Source organism: Carassius gibelio, chromosome A15 (genome assembly GCF_023724105.1).
Source record: "Carassius gibelio isolate Cgi1373 ecotype wild population from Czech Republic chromosome A15, carGib1.2-hapl.c, whole genome shotgun sequence".
NCBI lineage: Eukaryota > Metazoa > Chordata > Actinopteri > Cypriniformes > Cyprinidae > Carassius > Carassius gibelio.
In genome coordinates, this window is record NC_068385.1 from 25,103,203 (window position 1) to 25,112,956 (window position 9,754).

Genomic DNA, 9,754 nt, shown 5'->3' on the forward strand with positions numbered 1-9,754 from the left:
GTCTTTTAGACTAATCACATCTGTGGATATCATAAAACCTTTATAGCCTGTGTCTGAGAGCATAGGATTCTTTCTTTCTGCCCATATCTGTTTCAGTATCAGTTGAATGATTTTTTCAGTTCAGTTTGTTCTGTTCTCATTATTTTACATTTACTGCTGCCTTCTGTGTTTTGCCTTCCCTTCTTTTTCTTTCTAAGTTATCCTCATAAAAATATTTATTTGCTCAGGGGTTGGTCTTTCACATCTCAGGAGCAAGGTCAGAAATTAAACATTATTTAAAATGTGGGGTCCAATATGTCCATGTAATAAGTCCCTTTTATATTTATCCGTTATATATAATTGCATATATTTAAGTTTTCACTTTCATGTTGTATTTTGAAAGTATTTCATGTAGTATCTGCTGTATTTCATGTAGTATTTAAGTTCCTGTGGCTCAGTGGTAGAGCATTGCATTAACAACGCAAAAGGTTGCGGGTTCGTTTCCCAGGGAACACACATACTGGTAAGATTTGCTTTGGATCACAATCTACAATAAAACATTTGCATTGCAATTCTCTTTGGATAAAAGCATCAGCTAAATGCTAAAATGTAGGTCTTTCTTACTGTAGGAAAAGTAAAGGGATTTCATATTTTCCAACAAATAAAAGTAAAAAAAAAAAATAATAAAATACAAGTGCTTTTAAAACAACTGTGTGACTTAAATCACAGTCCTGAGATTGCTTCTAACTCCCTTTTATATTTATCCGTTATATATAATTGCATATATTTAAGTTTTCACTTTCATGTTGTATTTTGAAAGTATTTCATGTAGTATTTGCTGTATTTCATGTAGTATTTAAGTTCCTGTGGCTCAGTGGTAGAGCATTGCATTAACAACGCAAAAGGTTGCGGGTTCGTTTCCCAGGGAACACACATACTGGTAAGATTTGCTTTGGATCACAATCTACAATAAAAAATTTGCATTGCAATTCACTTTGGATAAAAGCATCAGCTAAAATGTAGGTCTTTCTTACTGTAGGAAAAGTAAAGGGATTTCATATTTTCCAACAAATATAAAGTAAAAAAAAAAAATAAAATAAAATACAAGTGCTTTTAAAACAACTGTGTGACTTAAATCACAGTCCTGAGATTGCTTCTAACTCCCTTTTTAAGTGCACTATGTGACAGTCATTAAACAGGGAAAAGTGATTAGTTTGGGCCAACAACTGGTGTCACCGGGGGCAGGGTGTGACCCAGTGGGAAAATATTTTCCATTTAATAAAGAGGTTAATTTCTGACAATACTTAGGAGTGTCTGCCTCCAATGTTTCTCCTAGAATTCCATCAGTGACATTAAAATAGACTCAAATTGTCAATTTAAAGGAATAATAACAAGCTAGCAAATTACCAGTGATAACATTTCCCAGATAATCTTTGGTATCTTGGCAAATCTGGGCATAGTTTGAAACACTCTTGAGACCTCCTTTGAAAGTCTGTAGAGATTATTTTTTTTTTCCCCCATGGAGAAACATTTGAGAAGCAGGACACAAGCATTGAATCTTATTGCTATATAGGACAAATAATTATTAATTAGTATCTACTTCAGTCTGTTTCTCTATTTGGAGCTTTTAGTAAAACCAACCACAAACCCCACAACAATGCATGACTAGATCAATGATTATGGTTCAAGGAAGAGAAGATAAGCTGGATCAAACATCACCTATTTCATACTAAAATACTAAATATTTATGATAAATGAAGTAATGGAGGCTTGTGAGTCCTGTAGTATCCCAGCTGAGCTCATTCAGGATAGCAAATGTATCATGTGCATAATTTATGATGCCGTTTTATTTTCTGTAGTAATGAATCCAGACAATCTGTTTTCCATGGTGGCCATTTTAGGTTTGTTAACAAATGACTGCCTGTTTGCTCAAACATTCCCTCTTCTCTATGACACTATTTATATCCTCGCCCCCATGATATTGCGTTAGATTCAATGCAAAATGTAATTTATGCATATGATGGAATATTGTCCATGTGTCCATGCACAATATGTTATAAAAATACTTAAATGTTTGTAATTGTGGTGTCATCAAATCTTTGAAAGATACAAATGCTTTAGTCGCTAGGTGTCAAGTATTCTAGATATTTAGGAGCAAAACTGTACATTGCTCATTGGTTTGAGTTATATCTGTGAAATATAAGGCACTTATTCCATTACATAATTTTCCAATTTCAGTTTATTTTTAGCCATTGTTAAAGGTTGTATAAAACATAATGACCTTTGGTTGGTAGCTTTACTTGTCATTCAGAGGTCTTCCTATTGTAGTTGATGGTTCTTGTCCAGAACTTCCTCTGCAAAGTAGAATAGACTTTATTCTGTTAAAAAGCCTGGCTTTGTGAGTCTAAGCAATCTGAAACGTTCATTGCCATGGATTATTTGATTATTTGTCTCATCTGCCCAGAATTGTAATGATTGGATTGAACGGCAGACGAGTCAGCAGTGCAGCTGTTAAAAAGGAAAGCCTGATACACAGGTAAGTGTTCTGAGACCCTTGTGGTCAGGGTTTCATAGACTATGATACTTGGCTAGTCAATCACTTTGGCCATTCAAGACATATGTGGCCCATCTAGAAAACAACAAAACCTGTCAAATTTTGGCATACTATAGCCAATTTGGTAGCACTTTATTTTACAGTCCTGTTCCTCATGTACATACTATGTATTTTTTTTGGGAATTGCAATAACTATGTAATAACTAGGTACTAACCCTGAACCTACCCCTAAACCTAACCCTACCCCATGTAGTTACCTTGTATTACCAGAACTTTCTTAGATAAATACACTGTAAGTACACTATAAGTACATGTTAGTACACGTACTGTAAAATAAAGTGCAACCGCCAAATTTGTTTAGGTTATTCTAGAATTTCTCACTTACCACTGCATATCTGACACACTGTTTTTCACACACTATATAGTAGGTGTACATATAGGTTTTTAATATTATTGTTTGGAAAAGGTAAGTATATGTATTGTTTCTGATGACTGTAATGAAATCGTTAGGCCTGATCGCGGGGACCATTTTCTGATGAACAGCGCCATCATGATGCAGATGTGTTACCAAAAACAGATATCTCATCCAAACAGAGACATTAACCCCCTCTCTCTCTCTCTCTCTATCTCTATCTATCTATCTCTTTCGCACACACGACAGAATGTCGTTCTGTGTAGGCCATTGTGATTTATAGGATAGCACTTGATATCAACCCCCTGTGGTCACACACAATTTGACCTTGGGAGTCCATATCACAGCATATGTGTGCAAGTGTGGAGTGAGAGAGAAAGAGAGAGCAATTCCCATAATGCAATCTACTCTATAGAACCATTAAGAACGAGAGAGAGGAGGAGAGAAATGGAGGATGGAAATGAAGAATGGAGGAAGACACAGTTTGGGATAGTTTGGAGCAAGAGACACAATCAATGGCTTTGGACTGAGATGGACCATGTAATAGTAAAGGAAAAGAGAATGATATTTCATTAACATGACCTTGACATGGATGGATTTCATTTGGAAGTCACAAACGGGACGACATGCATCAAACGTATCATATGCAAGTATTGGAATGCATGAAATGTTGTTAAATGAAAAGCAAACAGTAATTACATAGGCTGGAGCCCCCTGGACTGCGCCAGCGAGGGGAGCGTGATGTTGCAAAACTTAGCCAGAAGGGAAAGGCAGAGAGGAATGGAGGGGAGGGGTGGAGGAAGAGGAGAAGTGGTGTGGAGAACAGCAGGAGAATGGAGAAATCGAGCCGAAGAGGTAGTGATGGAGAGAGTCTCTGCATTTCAAGTGCTTAACAGTGACCTTAGAATGTCCCTCTACGTGTTTCACTCTCAGGCTCTCTTTCTCTCTCTCACTCACTCTGCATTACAACGCTGCAGTTCTTCAGACCTTTATCGTCCCGGGAACAACTACAAGACTGTCTGCAGGAGGATGCAGCCCTTCCTACCTTTGTTTCTCTTGTCGTCCCTCATTTTCTACAACTTTATGATGTGTGGACAGTGAACAGTGATGCTGAGGCCTGAGAGCAGAGGAGAATTTGTCTGAATTTAAGAGTTAAGATTTTTCTTTCGTACCTGGGTAAGTAAAGCAGTCATGTTATCATGCTATAATTTGAATGCATGCATCTGAATCTTTTTAACTCACTCTACTTACATAATGTCTGTGTACATTTATTTCAGTCTAGTTTACAATATTATTTATCCTTAAGGAACAACTTGTACCTGATCTGACACTTAAACATTACTTTCTGCATTTACATTTTTCTATTGTCAGTTGACAATATAATTATAAAAAAATAAATAAATAGATAAACAATACACAATCTACAATGCAATGTCTTCTGTTAAAATTTAGCAAGACAGGTTTGTCACATCATAGCCTAACCTTCAACTGTATCTCAGTAGAAATGTTTGTTTTTAAGATCATTTATATTGTAATATACCCATTTTACACATATGTGAGTCACATTTCTGTCTGCTTATGAAAAATGGCAGGAACTTAATTAATTAGAAATTCCTTAAAAAGGATAAAGGTAAATAGAAAAATACAATTTCTTTCTCAAACAAACAGCAACATTCAAGCATCTTCTTCTAAATCTATTCTTGTATGTTGACTTTAGATGTGTTATCAAGGGGAAGGAAGTTGGAATGCATAACCCTGATGAAGACAGTAGATACTACAGTTGATGAGAAAAATAAATGTAAAAATTAAAAACAAAATCAAAACACATAATGTGAGATTACTAAAATCTGTACACATAATCCCTGCCCTTTTCCAAATGTAGCATATATGAATCAAAATAGGTTACATGGTAAGACTTTTCTTACGATTAATTTGCCTCGCCAATTCCCGATAATAAATAATAATAATAATAATATAATAAATAAATATTTGAGGACAGAAAAAAAAAAAAAAAACAGAAATAGACATTGTGTATCCTAGATCTAATTACTGTAACTGAGGCAAGATTGTTCAGCTGAAGTGTTTTTGTTGAATCACGGTAGTAGCAGTGCATTAAAAACATAAAACAACAACAACGACAACTAATTTTCTGAGTACTGATCAAGAAATTCATAACTTTGTTTAACTGCATGAATGACTACAGTGCTTATCTGTTTGCAAATTATCAGACTACCTGATTTGTATTATTTTGAACTTTAAGAAGTCTTGTTGTTGTGGTCTGGCTGATTTTGAACACTTTGATATATCTATATTTGCATGCATGAATCACCTTCACTTTTGCCTGTGTAGCAATTTTCCCTGCAGCAGTAGCTGGTGTTTATCACACTCGGGCGATGTTGCTGCCCCCTCAACCCCCTCTTTCAGCTTCTCTCTGTAAAACCTATTTAAAACACCTGCCCTTCTTACCTGCTCCATTTTTACATCTTCTGCACATTGCCAAGCACAAACATTTGCTGTTTTTTGACACCAGTGAAAACCATCTCAGTTGGCTGTGTTAAACTAAACATTAATATTTGCATGCAATAATTTAATATTAATATTTGCATGCAATAATTTAATATTTATATAATGTTTTATTTACTTTCATAGAATAATATGAATATTTAATTCATTATTAAATGAATATATTTAATATTTTACACAGAAGAAGGAAAGTCAAAGGTTTTAAACAGCATGAGGGAAAATGAACACGTTTTGAGGGAACTATCTCTTTGAATGTTTATTTAACTTTCAGTTAATTAAATATTTTTAGTAGGTTTAAAAAGAGACGGGGACAAAATGCTTAGTTTCTTTGTTTTTTATTAAAAAAAAACAATCAAACAAACAAAAAAAACAACCAGTTATGCAGCGTATAGTTATGGTGCAGTGCAAGCATATGTATTTAAAGTAGGACAGAGTCAGACCTTCAGCAAGACACTTAAACAGAGGCATGCATGATGGAAAAATGGGCAAAAAACTGGTCCCCAAACCATTCCAACCAAAATTGCTGGACTGCTGTTACATCAAGGCAGTACAATCATAAATATGGTATAATGGTTACATCATACACATGATAAAATTCACCTTCTATATAATATCAGGCTTCTGACAGTTTAAAATTATATTTTATGAACCAGTATCATGCATGTTATTACATATGAATACATGTAAACAAGTAACTAGGATATTGTTGTCTAACTCTAATAAAAGATAATCAGGGATTTAGAGTAGTGTTTCGTGCCAATTCAACCTATGAATGGGAAGCACTAAAGCACTAGCCATAAAATCGTTGCAAAATCAAATTAGGAGCTTAATGGTTTGGTAATATCCTTTTTTAGTTTTTTATTTACATTTTGTGGATGTGGTTCTGATGTAGCTCACATTAGGCAAATATCTACTCTTAATGCAAAAATAGTGTTAAAAATACAGTATAATTCATAATGTATATATCCATGTAAACAAAGTAACTGGATGTCATTGAATACATGATTATCATTGACCTGGTTATCATTGATTATCAAAGAAGACATAGAAATAACAGATAAAAGTTATTAATATGTAAATATCAAATTTGGTACATAATACAATAAAGCAAAACTGAAGTAAACATTTAAATTAACAACAAGAACACTCATGTTAATAATAATAATTAAAACAAATCTGAGCTGCAAATGGAGCAAAATTGCACATGTAACGGCAGAATCCATAATGTACATAATGGTATATATATATATATATATATATATATATATATATATATATATATATATATATATATATATATATGATCCATTAAATACTTATTGGAATATAATATGACGGAAAGTGTAATATATTTATGTATGGTAGATGTATGATAAAAATTAAACAAGCCAATGGACATTGGCATGCGATGATTGCATCCAGCTGCCGCTGATCACAGCTGGAGTATTAAAAGGCAGCCGGTGCAACGCATACCAAATTTTCGCTGAGGAGTCGAGGGGTCACAGTTATTGTAGGACTACCCAATCAGTGAGATTGGATAACACTGGGAAAACGTACCCATTGTACTTTGAACAGGAACATTGCAGAAGCCTCATCCTTCCCGAAGGAGATTTCGGATTCACCTACACTTATGAATAACCGTTTAGGTGCATATGGAAGAGTAAAGGTGATTGTAACCCTCTCCAAAATTGGTAGAGAGACTGCCGGGGAAACACGGGCACTAAGACTATTCCATGGACTATACCGTGGACGCCACCGCTTGCTCATATGCAGAGCAGAAGTGGGGGGCAGATGCAGTGGGCTGCCCTCGGTGATGAGCAGGGTGGGGCCTGTGGCTGGCAGACTGCAGCAGCTGCCCGCTGGGGCAAGTAGTGACATATTTCCTCAGTCTGCTTCTGCTGGGCTTGAACTGCTAGGCTCGACCACATCACTGAAGAGGCCAGTCTGGGACACTGGGACATTGAGTAACCAAACTTTGTCAGCATCCCTCATGACGACCAGACACAGCTAGAGATGGCACTCCTGGACCTCAAGTGTGGACATCACACGACACAGAGAACTTGTGGTGACCTTCTTTCAGAACATCTGAATCGTTACCACTCTTGTGCAGGTCCTTTCAGTGCCTTGGCCTGATGAGCCTGGAATAACACCATAGCGTGTAAGGTGGAGGCAGCTTCTGCACAAGCCATATAAGCACCACCGGTCAGACCAGACGGATACCCACAGGCTCAGAAGGGGAGCAACAGGTTTCCCCGCCAGGAGGAGGTGGTCTTAGGACACAACTACATCGCTACCAACCATTCCACCGGGGGGATCGCCATATACCCCCTATAGCTGCACCCGTGGAGGGTGGTGAGGAAGGAGGAACCTGAAGGTTGGTTTCCAGCAGTAGAAGGTGCAGTTCATGACCTGGTGAACTCCTTATGCACCTCCGGCAAGAAAGAAACTTGGGCGGGGTGCTGAGAGCCAGCGAGAGCCACCCCAAGAAACCAATCATCCAACCATGAGGGCTTGGGACCCGGTTGAGGTTCCCCCTCAAGCCCTACCTTCTCAGTGGCCTGGGAAGGCATAGCTGACATCTCCAGATCCAAATGAGGCTTTGCCACTGTCCCAAAGGGCGTTAGTGGAGCTCAGTGTTCCTCTCCAGAGAGCTCTCCCTCTAATGCAGTGATTGACATCCAATCGACTCTTTGAAGAGGGCTCAGCACGTTCCTTTGGTGGCTTGACTGGTTGCAAAGTGCTAGAAGAGTGATGGTCCCCCGAAGGTTGGTTCCCTGAGAGGTTTGCCACCACTGTAACCCTCAGACCACCTGTGCTACTGCCTGAAGTAGTCCTTGCCTGGCTGCCACCAGAACGAACACTACATTGCGGCAGAGGCAACGGAGCTCCGCACCCCTGGAAGAAACAGAGTTTGGTCCACAGCTCCGAGATGGTTATCTTCCCACAAATGTGATCATGACTCCAGCAGAACAATAATGTCGATCGCTCTGAAACAAAATGCAGGTATGCATTGGACTGGCTACCTTTTTTTCCCTCATGCTGTGATAAGTGTCAGCTGAATGCAATCATCGCATGCCAATGTCAATTGGCTTGTTTAGTTTACAAAGTAATCTCAAAGCGAGATCTCAATTCGTTGGTCATCAATGTGACGTCGTAACTGACCAACTCAAAGGGAACCAAGTAATCAAACATATTGAAGTAAAATAATGTTAAAATAGGTTAAGCTTCTATGGTCTATAAACAAAAGCTGTATATCTTTTATGAGGTTTTATGCCACAACAAATAACTGTTTGTAAATGAGCCTGCATTTCTATGATATTATTGTCTTGCTCAGTTAAAAAATACAGAAAGACATGCTGCTTTTTTTTAACATCATTCAAAATTACAATATACACACATATGGTATATACTTATACGTTTATATATTTACGTTTTTTATTAAATAAAACTATTTAAAACACACTCCTCACATTTCCTGAACATAACACAAAATTATACTGTAATACTATTTAGGTTATTCTTTGAAATTGTTTAGATTTAGCAGATTGTATGTAGAGGACCTGCCCCTTCCCTACATAATCTAATAGACAGTCTGCAGTCTATTACTACAAGTCCACTGAAAGTTCACAATCACGAGTGTTTCATTATCAAAATAGATTCCCAACAAAGTCAGTATAAAACAACAGAATTTCCCATTCTAGACTTAATAGCTGTAGTTTTGTTTAGATTATCCCCCGCCCCCCAATTCCTTGAACTCAAAGTTACTCATTATGATGCCATATAAGTTTTTTTTTTTTTTTATCCTCCAATCCAGTATCTTTCATTTGCTTTTTCCTAAATTTAAAACCTAGCATCTTTCGGAACAGATACAATTATGTGTGAAATTTGATTATGAGGCTAATATGAAGTGTTATATTAAATACTGACTAAAAATTAATTTCACATCTTGTATGTTCAAGAAGAAACTCATGTAAAATTAATTCACACATTCCAAATAATACACCACAACATACATTATCAAACACAATCAATAATATTAACAATCAAATATTATTGTTATTTTATTATTTCTGTATAGGTTTGTTCTTTTGCTTTTCTCTATAAATAGATAATGTTTTACTTGTCACATGATCATGACACCTGTAATGATGATGTTTAAGTGTGAAAGAAATGTTTTGAAAATTGCATTTTTAATTTATTTGGTAATAGGGAAATAAGCGTAAATATTAACAAATATGCAGTGGTTATAGGGAATAATCACCTCGCTTTAAAATAATCACATTTTC

At 36.5% G+C, this 9,754-nt stretch overlaps 1 long non-coding RNA gene across 1 annotated transcript in view; it reads left to right on the forward strand.

Annotated features, from left to right (window-relative positions):
• The first annotated feature begins 3,611 nt into the window (after positions 1-3,611).
• Positions 3,612-9,754, forward strand: part of LOC128028800 (uncharacterized) — a 47,579-nt gene continuing 41,436 nt past the window's right edge. The window contains exon 1 of the long non-coding RNA XR_008187256.1: positions 3,612-4,121. This is a non-coding gene — a long non-coding RNA (uncharacterized LOC128028800). The remainder of the gene's footprint in view (positions 4,122-9,754) is intronic.